At 43.6% G+C, this 23,723-nt stretch overlaps 1 protein-coding gene across 3 annotated transcripts in view; it reads left to right on the top strand.

Moving 5' to 3' along the window:
• snx21 (sorting nexin family member 21) overlaps positions 1-23,723 on the top strand; it is a 38,190-nt gene that overhangs the window by 530 nt on the left and 13,937 nt on the right. The window contains exon 1 of one of the 3 annotated variants that reach the window (XM_085259169.1): positions 21,477-21,649. The exons of 1 other annotated variant lie outside the window; for it this stretch is intronic. The gene's annotated coding sequence lies outside the window, so the exon portion shown is untranslated. Of the gene's footprint in view, positions 1-21,476; positions 21,650-21,709; positions 21,887-23,723 lie in introns of those variants that run through there. One more of the 3 variants, XM_085259171.1, reaches the window with a different exon arrangement.

The raw sequence follows: 23,723 nt of genomic DNA on the forward strand, positions 1-23,723 counted from the left end.
GTCGCAAGGAAATGATCAGTGGGTGGATCGATTCAAATATCAGCGGTAACCTTAACAACGCTGGGATCGATCACCTAAGTCCACTAAGTCGCTCCCGTATCAGAGAGGAGACAGGTCTGTGCAAACACCGCTCCTCTGCTGCAGGAACACTTTGCTCCGCCACCTCTTTCCTCCTGTGCTGTTCAGTAGTTCCACAGTCACGTGACTCAGTGGGCCAACATCAAGCAGGGCTGGCTCAGTGGTTGAGAAGGGGCGGAGCAAAGTGTGACAGCATGAGAGGTGTTTACATGCTTCCTTTCTGATGACCGAGAGCAAAGTATTGAACTTACAGCAGAGAAGCAAAGTCCAGCATTGATCCTGTAATAATATCAATATCCAACTACCAGCCTCTGTATATTTTATATATTTTATTTTAAACTCTAATTTGTAAAATATGTATACACACACACGTAGATATACATATTTAGTATACACATTCAGTAATGTGCATACACTCTTATATCGTACATATATTTATTCATATAATTCTCAGATTTAGCCATTCCTATATTTTGCTTGTTCTTATGTTATTGTATTTTGCACACCTGTTGCTTGTGAAGCTCGCACACAACAATTTCACTCACATGTACTGTACCAGTGTACCTGCACAGGTGATGTGACAAAAGTGATTTGATTTTAACACTATCATTGATCCAATGCTGATATCAACACTGATATTGATACTATCAGTGTTTGGATCGATCCCCCGAGCCCAAAGCACTGATCTATGCAGGCTGCAGTCAGGAAGAAGTGAAGTGTGCTGGAAAGGTATTATGCCACGACACTCACTAATCTCATTGATGCTCATGAGATTAAGGAGTGTTATAAAAATAAAATGTCTCCATAATCCCAATCAACAGATTAGTTTTGTGATTAAGTGAATTTCAGACTGACATACTAATGTTCTTTCACTGATATACAAATAATCAAAGGTGATAGGATCAGCAAATCAATTTGAAATACATCCTTAAAAACTTTGTGGTGGATGAAGTGTTTTCTTACTGCAGTAAGAAGAAATGCAGGATAAGACGCGTTCTGCTCAGTTTTAATTCCAATTCACAACAACAGTCGCTTCAAGGTAAAAACAGGAGAGAACGTTCAACACCTGTCTGCTGAGGAAAAATGACAGACCGATGATTTTTTTGAAACCCTTTAACTCATTTAGTAATCGATCCATCCCTGTGGTGTTTTCAGGTGAACCTGTATCAATGCAGGCAGCTCGTCCCAAAATAACAACATCTTAAGAATGTTTTTTAAATTTTATTTTACTATTAAAAAAAACTTTACTGAATTTTATAAAACTCAAGCAATGAAAATCTTAACATTTTCAGAGGAATTCTAAATATTTACATCAGTTTCTGTACAGACCCGAGGGGGACACATCAAGAAAAAGATGGAAGGAAGAAGAAAACAAAGAACTCCTAAAAAATAAAATCAGATTACATTTTCACCTCATAACAAACAAGACTGTTGGATGCACTTTTGTCTTCATGCAAAAACCTTAATTTAAAATATTTTAAAATCAGCACCAAAAACCCTGAAAGTCTCATATTTGAATTTTTGTTTTAAAATTTTACACATTCTGTTCCTGGAGCTGCCTCGCTGCTCAGTCACTTCACTTTGGTCTAAGAGCAGTAGAGCTGGGACTATAAAATAAACCCGTGTTAAAAGAACGGACAGCGCCGAGTGATCCTGGCACAGCTAGAAGGTGAACTGGTTTTGGAATAAAAAAAGACAAACGAGTATATAAAGCATTCAGAGCCCGGGATGATCACAGGGCAGAGAGGAAGGACCAGAGGATCACAGAGGCACTTATTAGGCTCAGGAGGGGCGTGGCCTGAAGGAAGAGGGCGGAGCTCTTTAATACCACTTCCACTGGGTAATGGTCGCTCAGCTGCACCACCTGGCAGACAGAAGCAATGGAAGTCAGAGTCAGACATCATCAAACAGTATTTACATCGGCTGTTTTAACAGGACACACAGGAAAAGGTGACAGATATTTAAGGTGTCCTGGCGAACCCGGCCTGAGAATGAGGATAAAAGCCGATCACTTAAAAATGACATTTATTTTTTAAAAAAGGAGGAAGAAATCCAAAACTATGTTGTGCAGCTTTCTATATTTTGGATTTAAATACCGTTTTTTCAGATGCTGTATTATTATAGATAAAGCTACCCAGCAACAGATCAGTGCTTACAATATTAAAGTAGTATACACATTCATTATTCCACATGTATCAATTAATCTTACGGATCAAATAATATAATTTCTACATAATGAGTGGCCACTTTATTAGGTATACCTAGCAAAGTGTTGAGCTGCTCGTTAACACAGATGTGATCAGTCACACGGCAGCAGCTCAAACAGAGCATCAGGATGAGCAAGGAAGGGGCTTTAAGTGACGTTGAAACCTGCTGTGGTTGTTGGTGCCAGACGGACTGGTCTGAATATTTCAGAATGGTAAATAGACCGGTTCTTAAATAGGCTTTTCTGCTCCGAGTACTCAAAGCTGACGTAGTGGAATTTTCCCACACAAACATCTGTTTACAGAGAATGATCTGAATGCACAAGACATGAAACCTTGAAGCAGATGTGTTACAGCACACTCTTGTCAGCTAAAAACAGGAAAAACATCAGATTCCTTTATCATGCAGTGTATCTGTTTGAGGGCTCAGGCTTCGCACGTACTCTCATTACAGCTCAAGAAACTACTGATGTGCCATCATCCTAAAATACAAATTACTCATAACTTTAAAATAAACATGTAGATAAATTGAACCCACTAAGATGTTCTAATTTATCAAACTTCCTTTTCAGACGTGTACCAAATTATTGCAAATCCAAATGATTCAGAGTTAAATTTTATATGTTTGATATGATAAGACTTTTACAGACCGTTAATGAGTAAACAAACTGTCTATGTCTGCACACTAGAGGGCGCTGCAGAGGATTCTTAAATATCAATTTCATGCTTTCAGACATAATGCCGTGTCAAAAAAAAAAAAAAAAAGAAAATATGTCAAGAAGACTACAAGCAGCCAAATGTCAGCATAATCAGCAGATGATCATAACCCACACTGAAGACAGACAGCAGCGTTTGTCCTGCTGGGCAGGAACTATAACTATAAAGACTGTAACAAACTCTGACGCTTCCAAATGCTTCAGGAAGGCTGTGATTGTGTTTTATTAGACCTATTAAATGTGACCAGTATATATGTGGTGTCATGTGATCAGTTACCTCGCTCCTGGACATTTTGAACTCCGCTCCGAGATCAAAGACTTTTGCAGAGAATGGCTTGATTGCCCTCAGGAAGGGTTCTCCATGCACAACAATCCTGCGCACACGCGCACACACACACACACACATTATTTTCTGTTCAAACACACACAAACTAAACCATTAAAATTAAATGCAAGAACATAAAACTCATCCACACATGAACCTTTAAAGTTAGATTAATAACAATAAGATTAACTGTAGCTGACATCCAGCAGGTAACTCTCTACATTCACCAGCTGTTATATGTTAATCCACAGTTTTGTCAGCACACACCTGTCGTATGCACAGCTGGTCGCGTCGGTGACAGTGGTGTCCTCTCGGTTTCTGATCAGCCAGGAGAACTCCGACTTCATGAACAGCCGTATGTTTTTCCTGTCACTTCGTTTCACATACGCACAGCTGGCATGGAAATCTCCCAGGAACATCACATTCTACACACACAACAAAGCGAGTGAGTCAGCCTCCAAAGAATCCCACAGTAAAACTTCACCAGTTTTTTAAATCCTGCTGTGAAGGCCAGTGCTGCCCCTCAGCCTCCAAGCAGATGCACCTGTGGTTTCAATCTGAAACTCCTACATCGCCTTGTTCTCAAGTTATCACATTCACAAACTCGCGTGTTCGTCCTGCCCGGTGGGGTGATGACAATACACCATTTACAGCCCAGGGGTAAAAATGTTTACATTTAAAAGACATGCATAAATGCTTTTAGTCTCTATAAATATCTGCATCTTGATGAAGTCAGTGCTTCTATTTATTTTTATATTTCCAAGTTAAAGCTTGCTGATAAACCTGACATCTTCTGTCTAAATACGGACACTTTTGCCTGCAAATAAATTATCCAACAACACTGCAGATGGTAAAGTGCTGATACCGAGGCTTCAAAATCCTGAGTGCAGAGTCAGGCTATGGTTTCAAAGTCAGTGGTTTTTGACTTTTGTGTATAAAGTGACCTTGGATTCCTTGAAAGGCTCTATGTGAATAAAGTCATTTTCCATTTTAAAGCAGACCTTTACAAACACTGATTATGTGAAAATCAGAACAAAGTTCTCTGTCACATCTGTTCTGATAAGCCTGTTATTAGATGAGTTTTCGCACCGTGTTGTTCCATTTCTTGCTGACTTCCACAAAGACGTCGTAAAGCTTGTTGATCTCCTGGACGGCCTTGCTGGGCTCACTGTGGAGAGGGACCAAGATAAACTCCCCGATCGCTGCCGGGTGGAAAGAGAAAAGGAAAAACAAGAAGAGAAAGAAAAAAGAAGAATGAAGGGCACCATTTTAGTTTAAATCTGAAACTAAGAAGAAAAGCATTCAAAATGTTTTCTTATGCACTAACATGCATTCTTGCTTTGGAAGCGAACCACAAAAGGCTCTCTGACAAACGACTGCTGGCTCCTGTACTGGTATTGACCCGTCACGTTCACCGTCTGCATCCTGTTTGGAGAAGAAAAGATTAAATGCTGTTTAATCATTGGTACGAGCAGCATGTGACCCCTGGTTAATCTAATTTTTGTTCAGCCCCTCCTTCATGACGATTAAGTGGCAGGGTGAAAGTGACGGCGAGGTCACGCTTTATCCAAAGCTGGACAATTTTAAATGTTGCATTTGATTAATGTACTTTAACAGTAGCTGTGAAGCACAGACGCTCGTCTACACTTTACAGTTCAAATCAGCAAGAGATCGCCGAATCACAGTTGGTGTTCACGTACTGCAAACAATCTTGTAGCCTACAAGCAACAAACACCAGAGCAGCAGGATGAAGCCAACACAGAGAGATCTTTTTCCAGTCCTGGACCACAGCCGGTAGCGGTTTTTGATACGGGCGACACGGGTGGTTGCCCGGGGCGGGATCGTGGTGGGGGCGGCATCACGGGCATCGGCAAAAAAAAAAAAAGAAAAAAAAAAGGAAAAACCATCCATCCATCTTCATCCGCTTTGTCCGGGGCCGGGTCGCGGGGGCAGCAGCCTAAGCAAAGAGGCCCAGACCTCCCTCTCCCCAGCCACCTCCTCCAGCTTATCCGGGGGAACACCAAGGCGTTCCCAGGCCAGCCGAGAGATATAATCTCCCCAGCGTGTCCTGGGTCTGCCCCGGGGCCTCCTCCCGGTGGGACATGCCTGGAACACCTCACCCAGGAGGCGCCCAGGGGGCATCCTTGTCAGATGCCCGAACCACCTCAGCTGGCTCCTTTCGATGTGGAGCAGCAGCTGCTCTACTCTGAGCCCCTCCCGGATGGCCGAACTTCTCACCCTATCTCTAAGGGAGAGGCCAGCCACCCTTCGGAGGAAGCTCATTTCTGCCGCTTGTATCCGCGATCTCGTTCTTTCGGTCACTACCCACAGCTCGTGGCCATAGGTGAGGGTAGGGACGTAGATCGACCGGTAAATTGAGAGCTTCGCTTTTACACTCAGCTCCCTCTTCACCACGACGGACCGGTGCAGCGTCCGCATTACTGCAGCTGCAGCCCCAATCCGTCTGTCGATCTCCGGCTCCCTTCTCCCATCACTCGCGAACAAGACCCCGAGATACTTGAACTCCTCCACTTGGGGCAGGAACTCATCCCCGACCCGGAGTGGGCACTCCACCCTTTTCCGGCTGAGAACCATGGCCTCAGATTTGGAGGTGCTGATCCTCATTCCCGCTGCTTCACACTCGGCTGCGAACAGTTCCAGTGCGAGCTGGAGGCCCTCACCCGATGAAGCCAACAGAACCACATCATCTGCAAAAATCAGAGATGAGATTCTGAGGCCACCAAAGCGAAAGCCCTCCGCCACCTGGCTGCGCCTAGAAATCCTGTCCATAAAAATTATGAACAGAACCGGAGACAAAGGGCAGCCCTGGCGGAGCCCATCACCCACCGGGAACGAGTCCGACTTATTGCCGGCAATGCAAACCAAGCTCTTGCAACGGTTGTATAGGGATCGAATGGCCCGTAGCAATGGGCCAGACACCCCATATTCCCGCAACACCTCCCACAGGACACCCCGAGGGACACGGTCGAATGCCTTCTCCAAGTCCACAAAACACATGTAGACTGGTTGGGCAAACTCCCATGCACCCTCAAGTATCCTGGAGAGGATAAAGAGCTGGTCCAGTGTTCCGCGACCAGGACGAAAACCGCATTGTTCCTCCTGTATCCGAGGTTCGACTAACGGACGAACTCTCCTTTCCAGCACCCTGGCATAGACTTTCCCAGGGAGGCTGAGGAGTGTGATCCCCCTGTAGTTGGAACACACCCTCCGGTCCCCTTTCTTAAAGATGGGGACCACCACCCCGGTCTGCCAGTCCACAGGTACTGCCCCTGATCTCCACGCAACATTGCAGAGGCGTGTCAACCAGGACAGCCCTACAACGTCCACCAGGGGCTCTGCCACCAAGGAGTTGTTTAACTGCCTCAGTGACCTCGCCCCCAGAAATTGGCGGGTCATTCCCCTCATCCCCAGACTCTGCTTCCTCCTCGGAAGACGTGTCAGTGGGATTAAGGAGGTCCTCGAAGTATTCCTTCCACCGCCTGACAATTTTCTCAGTCGACGTCAGCAGCGCTCCGCCAGCACTATACACAGTGCAGGTAGAGCACCGCTTTCCCCTCCTGAGACGTCTGACGGTTTGCCAGAATCTCTTCGAGGCAGTCCGAAAGTCTTTTTCCATGGCCTCTCCGAACTCCTCCCACACCCGAGTTTTTGCTTCAGCCACTGCCCAAGCCGCATTCCGCTTGGCCTGTCGATACCTGTCGGCTGCCTCCGGAGTCCCACAGGCTAACCAAGCCCGATAGGACTCCTTCTTCAGCCTGGTGGCTCCCTTCACCTCTGGTGTCCACCATTTGGTTCGGGGATTACCACCACGGCAGGCACCAACCACCTTGTGGCCGCAGCTCAATGCAGCAGCTTCGGCAGTGGAGACGCTGAACATGGTCCATTCGGACTCAATGTCCCCAGTCTCCCTCGGAATGCTGTTGAAGCTCTGCCGGAGGTGTGCGTTGAAGATCTCGCGGACTGGGGCCTCTGCTAGACGTTCCCAGCACACCCTCACTACGCGTTTAGGTGCACCAGGTCTGTCCAGCGTCCTCCCCCGCCACCTGATCCAACTCACCACCAGGTGGTGATCAGTTGACAGCTCAGCCCCTCTCTTTACCCGAGTGTCCAGAACATATGGTTGCAGGTCTGCTGATACGATTACAAAATCGATCATCGACCTACGGCCTAGAGCGTCCTGGTGCCACGTGAACTTATGGACACTCTTATGTTCGAACAGGGAGTTCGGAAAGGAAAAACAAAAAAGAAAAATTGCTTGTACTCATTGGGCAAGACACTTCACCCATTGCCTACTGGTGGCGCCAGTGTCCGGCAGCCTCGCCTCTGTCAGTGCGCCCCAGGGTGGCTGTGGCTACAATGTAACTGCCATCACCAGTGTGAATGGGTGAATGACTGGATGTGTAAAGCGCTATACAAATACAGGCCATTTACCATACAGTCCAGTATATAGAGAGACGAGACGACGAGGCTCCAGTTACAGCAGTGCAAGTAAACAAACAATAAATATAAGAAGAGTAAGAAAATAAATCTACACTTTAGGACCAGGGGTAAAGGGTCAATAACAATTTAAAATTTATATTTTATAGTTTGATGATTTAAAGTCTCACACACAACCCGTCGAAAGGGGAGGGGCTGCTTCCAAATAGAGCACATTTCATTCATAATGATGTGAATCCAAGCCCATTATGTATTCATGATCTGAATCCTGGGTTGTGTGAAATCCCAGAAATAAACCTTAGACAAAGTGAATCTGTGAACTAAGGTGTAGGTGTGTTAGATCATGTTGTGGTGATCCTCGAGTTGGTGGATTTGTGTTCATACTGGAGGGCAAAATTAAAACCAATGGAAGATGGACAAGAAAAGTTGAAAGCCATCAGGTGCTCAGTTTAGAAATAATAGAAAAGAAGTGAAGAGAAACGAGCAAAAGATGCAGGCAATACAGGCCAGAGGGAGTGTTCGCCCGGGGCGCCAAACAGGCTAGGACCGCCACTGACCACAGCCATGTCTTACCTGTAGATGAAAACATACTTCTGCTTGTCGTCAGGAGAGTTTCCCAAACTCTCACTGGCCACTGCCTCGTAGTCGTACTCTTCATACCTCAACGCAGAGAAGGAGACAAGAATGTGGAAAAACGCAGCAGAGAAAGGAGCTGCACGTCACACAGTACGCAATACACGAGCCCGCCAAAACATCAATGTGAACAGAGGAGCACAAGGACCGCTGGGGCTTATGAAGCCATCAGGTGAGCATTACAGAGCAGTCCTCATTGTTCTTTCAGAGAAACAAGGAAGCTAAAGTCAGATTTATCCCAGTGATCTGCTCTGCTGGAGTTCACGCCTCGATGAACGCTCCCTCGTGCACCTCTCTTCACATTGTTCAAGCAAATTTATACCAACATTCCTACAATTTAAACAAATTGCATTTTTTAGGTAACCAGTGCCCTAGTCACTGAAATGTCCCTTTTTTAATGGTCTTTTTATTTACACTTTCAAAAAAACAAAAAAAAAAAAAAAACAAAAAAAACCCAACCCAAAACCCCCCCAACACACACACACACACACACACACAACCCAAGATTGTGCATGTGTGTTTGTGGTGGGAAGTCATACATGCATGTATGTAAATCTGCATGTAACCTCATTATCATGTTTTAGAAACACATTAATGCTTTTTGTGCCTGAAATGCTAAATAATATGCTAACATGACTAAAGCTAATGTAGCCCAGTCCCATGATTTTTACTACACCTAAACATAGTATACAGGTACTTCTATTTGGAGTATTTTTTATTTTATTTTAGCTCTGTTTAGCTGCTTTTGAGCATTTCCCCTCGCCTTCTCTTTCCATCATTTTAATCGAATGTTTCTGTTTTATGAGACCGCTGTAGTTTCATTCTGTGTTTTTTTTTTGTTTTTTTTTTAACTCATGTAGCCATTTTTCTCGTTACATTGTGACTCCTAATGTCGCTTAGCAACTATTTCATGTCCACTTACATTAGAAGCTTGTCAAACTATTTCTGTTGTAATGCTACTAAAATTAATACTGAAACTTGGCACTTTAATCTACTGTAGTCTTATGAAAATGTTGCATGGACTTTTATTATGGGACTTTGGTTAAATATGACAGTAAGATTTCTTGAGATGAAGTCTTAATACTAGAAAAGCACATGAAAACAGTCCAGCGTGATAGTCCCAGAAGTGGAGCTCCCCAGGGCTTAGCACCCGGCCTACTAAGCTTTATACATGTACAGAAAGTATTTCAGTCACGCCGTCAGAAATATGAGACATATTTCAGCACGTGAAATTTGTAGTTTGGGATATTTACATCTAGCTAAATAAAAGTACAATTTACAAAACAAACAAACATGAAAATGTTTATTCTTCAACTTGAACCCACAGCATGTTTTTTTTGTACAGCGCCCACCCAAAGCTTGGACACACTGCACTGATGGGTAACACTTTATTTTGTTAAGTCAAAAGTACCTTTCACAGTAACCACTTAGTTGATAAATATTTTTGCAATTTAAACAGTCAGCAGTCCATAAACACATCACATATTTACATTTCGTTATGTGCTTTCACATGTGTGCTCATCTGCATTTACTACAGCTTTGATCCTTGGCTGCTCAGGTCTCCATGCTACTTCACCATTGTGAGTAGAAATGTGTTCATGTTAGATAGAAAGCACTTACATGGGAAAAGCATAGAAGAAAGTGCTTGTGTGAATGTGTGTGAATGAGGCAAGCGTTTTGAGTCCTCACTCAGACTAAAAAGGAGCTACATTTTTACCAAATTTAACAATAATAAATAATAATAATAATAATAATAATAATAATAATCAGGGTTGTAGTGAACGTTACTTGAGTTGGCATTTAGATTGATATTAGTTTCTGTGTTTCTATTCTAGTTTCTATTCTTTTCCCCATAAAGACTGCATTTTACCACCTCCCCGTAACCATAACAACAAGTTTTGACATCTCCATGCGTGTCAATAAAGATGAGGTTTGATGACCTTTAGAATAGTTTCCAGGTTTTTCCCACGGTAAGTGCATGAGCAGAGACCGCCCTCACTAACTTCTAACGTGTCGCTCTATAAGCAGACATGAAAATGACAGAAACAGCTCAGCTCATGAAGAGGTTCAAGGGTCACTAGTGGCCCTTGAACCTCTTTTTAAGGCCCTGCTACTGACTAGGAGGCTTTCAAGTTGTTCAGAGTTAAATCAGAATCATTCAGTTCATGCTTTTCCCTTTAACAAATACTGGACTGATAAACCTGTATGACACATTTCCATCCCGATTTTCTCTAATAGTGACTTTCCAAAGTAAAGTGTTGCCATTTCAGGCATTTTGGTTAGTAAAGGGTGTAAATTTCGATTATTAGGATTAATGAATATGATTAGATGATACTTCACATGCTCATTAAATCCAGTGTACCTGTCAGATCCCCTGTTGAAGGCAGACAGCAGACACATAATGACCATCATTATGCACATATTGTGGTTAAGCAGTGTTAGAATACTAGCTGAGTATATTAAAAGATCGAGCAGTTTACGGTCTTGTATGTCAGCAACATGCCCACGTACTCTTTAGCAATACAGCAATCTCTTTGCATCGTTATCATAAAACACTGACTGGTAGTGAACTGTAGCTTTGTCAGTACACACAGAGTACAAACATAAAACAGGAGTAAGCCACAGCCAACTGAATCATGCTGACACCTGTTAGTGCCATCGTGCTGTGTTTTCATAGAGCTCACAGCTGCTGTATTAGAAAGGGTCAGACTTCCCTTTTGCTCTCACACAGTCTCGCTTCATGCTGAAGATTTTGGAAAATGCTTTTCCTGCTTATACTTTTTCCTGTCAAATATATGAAGTGTAATCAAAATGTTCTGGGAGTGGGTCTACAAAAATCAAATACCCTAAATTATGTAAGTGATGTGAGGCAAGGTAATCTTATGGAGCCCTGCACTATTATATGGCTGGTTTTATTTGAGAAGAGAGAACAAAGTTGCCAGGTCAGGTGAGTGAGCGCAGAATGGGACATCCAGGAGAACTACAAATAATCAATAATAGTGAATAATGACATCATCATATGATTATTTCAAGCACACACTGTCTCTGTCCGAGACCACAGAAGTCCCACCTACCTAATGGTCAAACTTTCTCTTTATGATTAGCATCCAATGAGCAATGAGTAGAATAAGTCCTCTTTAAGGGCTGAAACTCAGCTGACAAGATTTTCATGCTGATAGTTTAAACTGTAGCCAGAGTTTCCAGCGAATGTTTACCTGTTGAGCACAGACAGCAACGTTTCAATGGCTCGACCGTCTGGATCCACCACGTGCTGTAGGAGGCTGATATCACAACGAGTCAGGACCTGGACAGACACATGGGCACACAGAAAAAAGGTCATAGGTCGAGTCATAAATACAGCAACAGATCCAATTCTGCCAATAATTCATTCATAACGGCAGCAGGAAGAAAATATAATATAAAATGCATAATAAAGTGTGTGTTACCAGTTTGAGATAGTGCATCAGTCTCTCGTCTGATGCTTTCGCAGAGTCGAATTTCTGCACGTTGTAGGCACAGATCCTGAGTTCAGTTGCTGACTTCAAGACAAAAATGGAGAGCAAAAGGAAGAGGGAAAGACCAGAAGAGCGCCACCTCATGGTTGGATCTGTGAAGGAATAAAAGACGCACGATGTCACTGATGCAAAGCACAGTGTCCAAAACGCACAGCTCTCACTGACGTGGAATAAGCTAAAGAAACCAACTTGTGGAATGTCTTCACAATGCCTTGAGTTTGGAAATTTGATATAATAGTGAGAATAAAAGATTCCAATGACAATCAACCATCCTGCAGGTCCGACCTGCGTGCAGCCATGAATCACCCCAAAAAGCCAAGACGACAGAGCAAGGCCTGACAGTAACTGTGGTGTCACTACAGATTAATAACCACACTTCCTGTCTGCACATGCAGAAACACAGAAGCAATTTACAACCATCACAGAAAGACGGTGCAGCAGCAACGCCACTCACGGCACAACCACACTGCCCACAGTCTCCATTTCTATCGATATTCTTACACAAGTTCTGTCAAACTCGACGCATCATCGTTTCCTGTTCGCAGCCTCTGGCTCACATTATTAGTGTAAATGTTACACAAATTGATAACCTATATATGAAATGACTACATTTTTAACCTGATTGCAAATATGAGAAAGCACAATCCTAAATGAAACAGGGACCAGTGATAAATACAGATTCAGTCAACACAGAGATTACAGGACACACAGCAGGCTGATCCTTGTTCTACAGTTACTTTCTACACTGAGCCAAATTTCTGTCACATTGTTACAGATATCAGCTCATAATGGAAACAAAAACTGCTCAGAAAACTTCAGGGAGCAGCTGACCATCACAGTACGACACAGTCAGGTAAACTTGAGGAATATCAGTCTGTCCAGTCTGGACGCATGAGGTGCACTGGAGAGGCAACAACAAGAGAACGTCCCAAAAGCGAATGTGTTAGCAGGCGGCGTTCACAGATGACTCTCCTCTTCCTTCCTCTCTAGTTTTGTGTTTTGTTAGTGACCGTCAGATGTTACCTGCACCAGCGTCTCAAGGATGGCATGTCCATTCATTGCATCGCAAGAAGGCCCGTGCGCCTCCCAGCACAGTCCATGACATGACCGTTAGAGAAGACAGACACACAAAAGGTCAGCAGCAGGACCAATATCTGCTCCTATGTGAGAGGAGGGAAAAAAAGCATGGCCAGGAAAATCACTTCAACCTGTCAGAAACTGAATTGAAGAGGTCCCAAAGGTTGATTCTGGTTAACTCGATGTAACGTTTTCACTGGGAGAAATGTTTTGTTACTCATCCAAGTGACTTCTTCAGTCTCAGCTGACTGCATTTCTGAGTCGAGGAGCGGGCCTAAGGGTACATCTTTCACCTTACAGTGCTGTGTCTGCAGCCATTCCCCGACTCTCTGTGAATGGTACTCATGGCCATTGATCAGTGGTTGTTGATCAACGGTCATGGTTATTTGCATATTAATGATCAAGGAACTGACCTCACAGCCCATTGTTCCTTCAGTGGGCTGATTTCAGTCATTGTTCAAATGTACTGTTTCTAAGGTTGGAAGCCTGCAGTCATCTGAGACTGAAGAAGTCACTGGATGAGTGACGAAACGTTTCTCCCAATGAAAGCGCTACGTCCAGATGAACAGAACCAACTTTTTGGCGCTGCATTTTTTGTGCACTTTCAAATCGTCTATATCAGGGGTTCTTAACCTTTTTCACCTCGCGGCCCAATTTTTTCACTACAAAGTGGCTTATAGCCCAGCTTTAATGGCATTCACCACACATCAACAGGACTGGCAGGTCTGACACATGTGGAAGACATGAGAGTCTGGAGGCGTTGAGGAAAGTTTTATGCATCATCCAGCGTCAGTGGAGGCCTGAGGAGGCACGTCCTTATCCTGCATATTCTTGGAAGAGCAGACAGATCCCGACTGCTTTTAGATGCGGGAATGACATCATTACCCTTCTGCTAATGCAGTGCACTCTGGGTTCCTCCACTGCCTCATATTCCCCAGATCTGAAACCAACCAAGAACCTCTGGGTGCCACAAACAGTCCACGAGGTCACTGAGGTCACTGCCCTGATCCAGATGTGGGAGGAGGTCCTGAGGGCAGCCTTCACTGTCTCATCAAGAGGTTGCTCCCAGATTGTTGGGAGTGTACACTCCTGAACAACTAATGCAGTTTTACTTTAAACATTCATATACTATTACTTCTACCTCACTACATCTTGGATGAAAATACTACTCTTTGTACACTTTTTTAAACCTTTAGTTTTTTCCTCATTTTTAATATTTCAAAAATTCTGACGTAAAAAAAATGCAGCAGAAGTAGCTGGTGGAGTAAATATTGTCTTTTTTAAATGTTTGAGAATCTTTTTGGTAGTAAAACTTGTTTATGACATGTGACTGTTCCGGGGCACTCAAGGGCAGTGAGCCAAGCTGTGAAGGCATCTTCATTATAACCATACATCACACAGACAGGTGCTTCTGTTATTTAGTCTGATCCTCATCTGCATCGTCCTAATGGCGACGAGCGAGGCCCTGCTGCAAAGCAAACGTGTTCCCAGATTTAATGACTACACAGGTGAAACAGCAAGGTGAGTCAGTGATGCTTAACTGACACACCAGCGTCAGCTCACAGGAGCAACTACATGGAGAAAGAGGACGAGAGAGTGAGGCTGCTGGGACAGAGAGAAACTCCACATCAGCCTCATGACTGCAGAGGAAAAGGGGAAATGTTCAACAGTCTTCAGGGGAGGAGACACAAAAGCAAGTTTGTACAGCTGAGAATGAGAGCAGGAAGTGTGCCGCTTGATTTTAAACACCAGCTTAATCTTGGCCTGTAAACATCCTTTCATAACTCATGAGTGTGACGGAGAAACATGAGACAGTGTGAGTGTGGAGGAGTCGTCTGCCAGCAGAGCTGACTGGTCTGACTGGTCTGATGGACGAGTGACAGCATGCTCAGGCCTGTGTGCAGAAAAGCTGTTTGTTTGCTGACACACTTTAAATTATTTTATTGTTGCACATTTTCACTCCATTTCAATAGTTTTGATCATGAAAATTCTGTTTTTTGTTTGAGCCATAAAGAAAAAAAACTGCTGCCGTGTTTAATACTGCTGTTCCTCGAGAGTGTGCCGAGCTACTGCAGCTCTTTGTGATACAGCGCATCCTTGTGCAATACGATTTTCATCGCCCTCTGATGCTACTTTTTCATACGCTGACAGCAGAACTATCCAGGTCATCAGTTAACATTTACAGTCACAAGATTACTCTAAATCAGCCGTAGGTGTAAATGTGAGCGTCTCCATACAAACAGAAGGTCTGGCAGTTTGAGTGTCAGCTGTATGTTAACAGTGTCACAGTCTTCCAGGATTCAGTCCAAGGTCAGACGTTTAACATGTTAAACGTTCAAAGGTCTGCAAAGCAAATGCAAATCTGAACAAACAACAAGACCTTTGGAACAGACAAGACCAAAGCGCAGGAGTTCGGTCATCATGGAAAAACCAAGCCAAGCTGTGCAATACAGCTGTGCATAAATCACTGCTCAGAAACGTCAGTGAACTGGAGCAAGGCTGTAAAGACGAGCAGGTCAAAATTCCTTCACAGTGACGCGAGAGCCTGAGTCGTAGGTCGTACTTTCATTTTCCTGGACCTGAAACATTTGATTAAACTTTTTAATGCAGCCTTTTTAAAGTTGAACCCATATCAATATTAAATACACAAACACACTCTGTCCATGACTTCTCACTATAACATGACCTTATATGAGGCACAAACAGAGCGAATGAGTAGAGATGTATATGCCGAGTGGCTGCCTGCTGCTAATAATAAAATGAGGAACCTGCAGGAATTAAAGTGAAGTGGTTACTCGCTGTGGTCGGGTTAGTTAACAGTCAGTCAGCCCAGCTGTGACTCTTCAGATGTCTTCACTCCGCCCCTCCCAGGCGTAAATGCGGTGCGACCGGTCGAGTGACTCCCTCAGTACACCAGATTTCTACACACCGACCTACCAACCCTCACTGTAACCTGCACGATACGAGATTACAGCACAAGGCGAGCAACAGTTTACAAGTTGCTTTGCCAAGTTGAGCACTTTGAAGGTTCAATTCAGACTTGGGTTATTTTTCAGGCTGTGGACGAGGATGTTTTTGTATCAGAGGACATAAGGCCTTAAAATCCTGTGTTGGCAAAACAAACAGTATCATATTGCAGCCACCACCCCAACCACCTTTCACAACCAGGGGAACTTTGTGGAATTAAGCTTCTGGCTACACAGTCATCGAGCTGCTTTCGAGTACAAACACAGTTTGATTTAAAACTGCGTAAACTAATCAGCCTTAGCTTTCAGACTGAACATAGAATTAAAACACTCGCTTCACCGTTTCTGACACTTGGTTGAAAGACTCATTCGGCCTGAGAAAGTGTTAGACGAGGAGCCCTGGAGCAAGGTGTGCCATTTGAAATGCAGAAGAGCCTCACAATGAGTGACAGCACAAAGTTGATTTTGATGTTATTTAACCAGGAAGTCCTGCAGGGTTAACAGCACTTTGCAGGGAAAGGAGGAGGGGCTTACTTTGTAGTCACTGCCACAAAAGTTCTAGAAACAAGTGTCGCTGCTCAGCAGGTGTTTTGAAAAGCCTTATTTCAGTTGTTATTTTAAAGTATCGCCTACATTTAATTTAACTTGTGTGGTTACCAGGAAAAAGTCTCACGTGGCCATCTTTGTTATTTACGGTTGTCGTCTTTCTGTCCCACAGCTTTGATGTCAGGACTCTGAGCGCCACGTCTCTCTCTGCTCTGACAAAAAATCTGTAAAATATCCAGAACTGACTTTAAATTCTGTGAACGGCTCCAAACTCCTTGGAATAAACCGTTGGGTAAACGGCAGCATAGTTCATGTGTTGTGTGGCCTGCTTTATTGTTCTTTCTGTTTATGAGTTTTAAGAAAGGATCTGTGTGAGTGCTGCGCTCTGGTAGGACACACCTGCATTTAAGGGGGTTTTGAATTCAAGGACACAAGGTCCGACATCTGATGTGTTTGAAGCATCTAATCTTAGAAGATCAATGCTAAGAGTTAGCTTCAATGGCAGCTACCTGCCCCTCCCCGATATGCACCACTGGAGTTTTATGGGTTGCCAGTAAATAACGGTGCATTTCAGAGACTTTCAATGTCTGTGTTAGGAAGGTCAAGGCGTGCAGGAGGTGCTGGCTAACATTTCAACTCCAATGGGTTTAATTTTTTACTCACTTGTTAGATTTAAGCATAAAAATACTCGTGAGTTGGATTAAACACTATGAAATGTTCAGTTAAGGTTATAAAAGATTACAAGCAGCAATAGAAAACCAACAGATGCCACCGTTAACGTTCAATTTCTAGTCAGCCCATTTATCCACCCCGACCTCCTCTCCACCTCGACAGATAGTTGTGCAATTCGACTTCCTCCTGCCATCATCACTGCCGCCACAGAGAGTCCTGTCACCAGAACATGAACTCTACTCATTACCATTCACTGGCATCAGAGAGAAACACATAAGATTCCTTGTCTTCATAGTTTGTTCCACATATTTATACACATCCAGATTCATCATGACTCTAAAATGGAAATTCATAAATCGTTCCTGTTTTTAAGGCTCCGTTAACAGTCCCAGTTAGAGAGTTCAAGACACACCAACCTCACTGTACCATTGCTGGTTTCTCACTTTGTTCAGGCGTGAAGCAGCATACATGTGAACTCAGCAGCAGTTTCCAGGTTAGCCGGTGACTCGGCTCTGAATGTTTCAGCTGGTGAGGTCAAATTCACCAATTATTAACAAGTTAATGCTTAACACTGGTCGAAAAGCACAAATCGCATGACTTTAAAGCTTCTTTCATCCAGAAAGAGACACAATGAAACCAAAATAAGTTCTCAAACAGGTCTGTTAATGATAAATAGACTGAATGCCAGTTTGGCACAAACTGACCTCAAAGGCGGACAAAAGAATAAAAATGGTTGAAAATATGAATCAAGAAGGGAACAAAGACACGGCCGACTTCAAAATGAGGAGGCAGGCAGAAAAATGCAGAAATCATTTTGCATTTTACACACCTGGTTTTCTCAAACGTCCATGGATACGAACCAGTGCTGAAGCTCATCTGCAAAACTTTCACTTTCAGCATGTTTTAAATAAACACCACATATGTATCCTGAATAAAGTCTTTCAGCTCAGCTGGACCATTAATAAGTGTGAGTCCAATCACGTTTCCAACTCAGCACCCTTGAATTTGGAATATTTTCATGGAAATAATCCAAGGATCTTGGAAAGAAAAGTGTCTGGACTTCTTTAAGTTTCCTTTAAGAAGCTTCTTCAGTTCTAAGACCAACTGGTGAAGAGTCAGACAGACAGATTTCCTCAGAGACACTCCCTTAATTTTCCTGTTAGAACACCAAAGAGGCAGAATTCTGGCCAAACAGAGACTCGGTGAACAGGAGCTGGTATTTATGCTCCTGTTTACACAGCGTGCGTGAAAATATCTCAGTTTTAAATATTTAATCTGGAGTAAAGATTCTGTTTAAAGTGTTGCTGCATAATTTGGATACCTCCTGAGGAACTGCACAGCGTCTTTCTACATCCTACTGTGACTGGCTCTGTTTTACATTCCTGCTGCTTCACCTGCTTTATGTGGTTTTTCTTTCTTATTTTCTCTCCACCTTTTGTCACGGCCACGCACTGAAATACCAACACAGATTCCTTTGACGTGACTCTGAAAACATCCGAATTTAAGTTGGGAAATTTAAAAGATGTTAAAAACTACTACCATCCTCACAAAGGCACGAAAACACTTAAACATTGACAGAGTCCGTTCACACAGCCTACACACCCACGGCCACTTCAGTTTTAAGCACTCACACACTGAGCAGACCCAGTAACCGGTACTGGTCTCGTCCCAGTAACGGCTGCTGGATCAGTTGTTGTTTTTCGTACCTGTTCAGGTGAGTCAAATTACGACCGTCTGCTGCTAAGTCTGCTGGGTGTGGACGCTGTCTCAGCCTGGCGCAGGTATCGCCGTCCAGGTTGTTTCAGGTTGTTCACGTCTACAAATGCAGCATTCAGGGTCTGTGGTAAAGACGGGACGTTTTTTACATCATGACATCTGTGACACCCATTTTATGTCACATGATCAACCAACTTACCTATCAGCTGCAGCCCCAGAGCAGGTGTGAGCCACAGATGAGCATGACGTAGTCTGGTGAAATCTGATTTCCTTACTGCAGCCACATAACGCTCCCACAGCGCAGTGCAAAAAAGTATCATCGTCATAAGAATTATTTCATATTTAACACATAAAGTGACTTGAACTGTCCAAAAAATTGGTTAGGCAGTGAAAGCATGTTGGACTGGAGTCAGTGAGAATCTAAGATTAGTTAGAAATGTCATCTCTGGATATTTAAGTGTGTTTTTACAGTAAAATCAAAACCACCTTTGAGTATTTCCTCATCACATGCTCCACAGTAGTTTAAAAGGTGTGACTGATCATGTGTGATGATGAAATCCCATGGCTTCTCGGTTGTGTTCACACTGGAGTATAATAGCTGTGAGAAAATGTTGAGCAACACAATTATTTCCTGTTACTCCACCAGAGCCACACTCACCTGATGGCAGCTAGCATGAGCTCAGCTGGCTGGGAGCTCGTGGCTTCAGGCTGAATTCTGGGTAGAGGCAGAAGATCTGTGGGAGCAGAGCTGTGAGTCCGGAGAGGGCTGCAGAAACTCTACTGCTGCCCTCCAATCAGGCTGCTCAGCCACAGGCCTATACTCCTGGCAGGAAGAAGGACGCTGAAAAAAGACTTGTGAGCTGAGCTGTTCAGCTCAGAGGTGGTGTGTGTGGGTATCCTGTTCCTATTGCACTCTTCCAGTTTGAGGGTTCACAGTTCCTAATGCTCCTATTACCACTGAGACATTTTGTGCTTTATTCCTACACGTTTGCTCCACTTCTTCCTTCAGTGCCCTGTCCTTTACCCCATCCTCCTTATTTCTGATGTTACTGTCTGCTGGGATTGCCACATCTATCACAGCTGTGGCTTTCCGTTCCCTGTCAGTCACCACTGTGTGGTGGTTGGCCAGCAGCCGCCTCTCTGCCCAACAGGACCTCAGCCTGCTATTCTTTCTCAGCTGCCTTCTGATGTGTCTCCTATCAGGCCTTCTGCAGCCCTGATGCTCGTGCACACTATCCCAGCCACTTGGTTGTGCCTCTCGGCGTCTGCTGTTTCAGCTCGTATCCTACAGCCTGCTACTGTGAGCTGGACTCTCTCTGGGTCACTGTTGCACAGCATGCAGCTTGCATCCTGTGGTAGCTTGTGCTGTGGTAGACTCCTGTCTCAGTTTATCTGGTGCATAGGGGCCATGGTCAGAGCCTCTGCGATGTCCTTCAGGCCGGCTTATTTTAGCCACTTCCACTGTCTCTCATCCATCGGTCATCATCAAACATCAGAATTTCACAAAGAATCCCAACTTTTAGAGACTTACTAAACTGCCTGTTTTATTTCCATCAAACTGCTGTAGGACTTTTGAATTCAGTTTCATAAACACAAAGTTGAAACAAGTCATTCAACTTTCATAATTATCAAGATAGCGAGATCATTTACAGTTATTCTGGTCTCTGGTGTGTCTTAGCATCAGGAAGAATGAAAACAGTATTAGTGAGCAGGTTAGGAGGTCACTATCAGTCCTGTATACTTCATTCATACTTCATTCTAGGAGAATGAAAAATTAAGAAAATAATTGCTTGAAGTTCATTCGGTTATATGACCACAGACTCATCTCTACAGATTGTTGTGTACTGTTCTTCTTCTTTTGGTTGGTCCTTTTAGGTCTCCCTACAGCAGATCAACTCATCCATGAACCCCCTCTGAGGTTTCCCCTTTTCCTCCTGCCGGGCAGCTCCTCTTCAACATCCTTTGTCCAGTATATCCACTATCGCTCTCTGTGCATGTCCAAACCAACTTTGTCCCTCTGACATACTAATATTCTAACCTTGTCCATTGAATGCCTGAACATCTCCACCTCAGCCTCCTGTTTTTTGATCAGTGCCACCATCTCTAAACCACACATCACAACAGGCCTCACTACTGTCTTTTAAAACTTCCCTTTCACTCTTGCTCTTGCCTTGACACTCACTCCACCCTGCCTGCCCACACTCTCTGTTTCAGCTCTCTTGTGGACTTGCAGCTTAAATTATCAGCTCAAATAGCTGCTGCAGCCCTGGATAGATGCACTGTGACCCCTGTGAACAGAACGCTTCCAGTGTTGTGCCAAAAAGTGATTAAAGGTTGGTGGTAATTAATATAGAACCTGCCAGACACATCGCAAACATATCTCTCATAAATGATACGACTTTAAGTATATTAGACATAAAAGCACACAGAAATCTGTTTTTGGTAGTCCATCGCTTTGATCTCACTAATTGCGACGACTCAGTGAGCATGTAGCCCCCTCTGCTGGTCGGACCCGAAGAGTGCATGTCCTTATATGGCAGCTGCCCGATATCCAACCCCGGGCCGCCTCCTCCTGTAGGCTGCGGCGGGTGGACAGCCCCAGGAATAAGGATACAGCTAGTCAGCTGTGTGCGTAGCCCACAAACCCCGACAGGATCGTGCGACTCCCAGATCCCGACCCGCTGGGCTTCAAACTTTACTCTGGAGGAGCTGGTATGGAGTAAAAGGAGCGGAGGGAGTGCGGGTGAGTCCCGCGGAGCTCGGAGTTCATGAATCGGAGGTGGAGGAGCAGCTCGTGGAGTGTAAACAAAGTTTTCTGGGGTAGCTTGTTAGCTAGTTAGCCGTTAGCGCCACAGCCCAGTTGATGCAGTCATAAACAGGAATGTCAGCTTCAAATTAGAGGGCGGAGACTTAAACGTCTAATCCACGGTGCTCGGATAGATTAACAGGAGCTGTGGGAGTTTTCCGCTTGAGCTGCGGGGTGAGTTCGTCCAACCTCCGGAGAGCTAACTAAACGCGTTTATCGTGTGATGCTCAGTAACTTTGAACCCCCCGACAAGCAAAGCTGTTAGCTGGTTTGCTAACGTCACACTGCTGTGCGTGTTAGCCTCCACCTCTACAAAATACACATTTTATTACTGGTGTCCACAGCTGATACATACTTGTGTATTTAACGTTGTTTCTGGTGTTGACTACATAATAATTATCTGAGGCTTTCACGGACGTCACGTAAATTCTCTTTCCTCGTGCTTAATAGTTGTAAAGCGTATTCAAACTTGTTTATATTGTTAATAGTAATTGTTATAATTGTTTGTTTAGCTTTTTTTTTTTTTTTTTTTTGCGTAAAGATGCAGCCTAAAAGAATAGTAAAAGTAAAACAAACAAAAAGAATGAAAGAAGTAGAAAAAAGATTTGATCAAACAAAAATTAATTAAAAATAAAACTGATGGTGCCCCCCCCACCCAATAAATAAATAAACAAATAAATAAAAGTCCAATTTAAATACAATTAAAATGAAAAGTGAGCAGCAGACGAACAGATGTTAATCAGGATTCACTGTTGCTGTCACTCAACCAGCTGTCAGCTGAGTTGCTGACTCCCAGCTCTACAGGTTAAAGGTGTTTGTTCTTGTTTTGGTGGTTTTGGAATAATTTTAGAAGAACACCAAAACGGATAAATCCTAAAATCTTGTTAAACTCCTTTCACAAACAGCCCAGATATACATGTTACAGAATGCAGTCTTTAGCAGTGCATGTGACTCAGTTTACACAGCCTATCCTTTTTATGTGACATTTTATAATCCATCGACCTTTATTCAGCTGTAACTTTGTGTTTAGCACTTTTCTTTTACAATTCTTGTCTAAACTTTTTATTCTCTCTGTATGAAGATAAACACACCAAAGTAACAAACCAGTCTAATTTTCCATACGCTCTGATGCAGCCTGCTGGATGGCTTAGATAAAATGCATTACAGTTGATGTAATGCAAGCACAGGAGAATGCAAATGAAAAAGTATTTTTAGATTAGATAAACTATTTGAATCATACTGTTCAGCTGGAACAGGGAAGGGTTTGTGGCTTTATGGATCCACTATGATCACTAATGTTTCATCACTAGAGGTCAAATTGTTTATGAGCAGAGTCCATCTGCTGGTTGTTTTGTAGGTGATGTGGCTCTTTTGACTTCATCAGACAGCGACTTCCAGCTTCTACTGAAAGTAGCATTAGAATTAGTACTTCAGAGTCTAAGGCCATGGTTCTCAGTCAGAGTGCAGTGAGTCATCAGATGTGTTGAAAATGCAGAATTGGTGAGCGAGACATCCTGAGGAAGTTCAGCAGGCCAAAGCCTGGCTGCAGGCTGACTTAGCAAATCGGTGCATTATTAATGTGTGACATGGTTTCCATTGAGAGGAGCTGCCAGCTCTGTAACTGGAGCCAGCTCAGCGGGTTTGTTTCACATGTGGATCAGTGTGTCTGCAGTCTCTTCCTGACCTGGATTCTAAAAGTGAGTGAATTTTATTTTTCCCTGTGGTGCTGATTCACAGTCCCAGACACAGAATAGAGTGATTTGCAAAGCAATTCAAGTCTGTGTTATAGAAAAATAACACAGAAAATAGTGCTGTTTTTGTCAAATAAATGCACTTTTGGAATTTGTTGCCACAATGTGTCAAATGAAATTGCAGCAAGAACATGTTTCGTCTTCTTTTAACAGCACTCTGTAAGAGTTTGGGACCCGAGGAGCCCAACTGATGGACTCAAATGTTTTTCCATTCGTGCTTCAGGGTTTCAGCTGCTCAGCTGTTCTGGGCCTCCTTTGCT

This window comes from Mchenga conophoros, linkage group LG20 (assembly GCF_057382185.1).
Source record: "Mchenga conophoros isolate Kocher_MC1m ecotype Shallow Benthic linkage group LG20, M_conophoros_male_GT1.1, whole genome shotgun sequence".
Lineage (NCBI taxonomy): Eukaryota > Metazoa > Chordata > Actinopteri > Cichliformes > Cichlidae > Mchenga > Mchenga conophoros.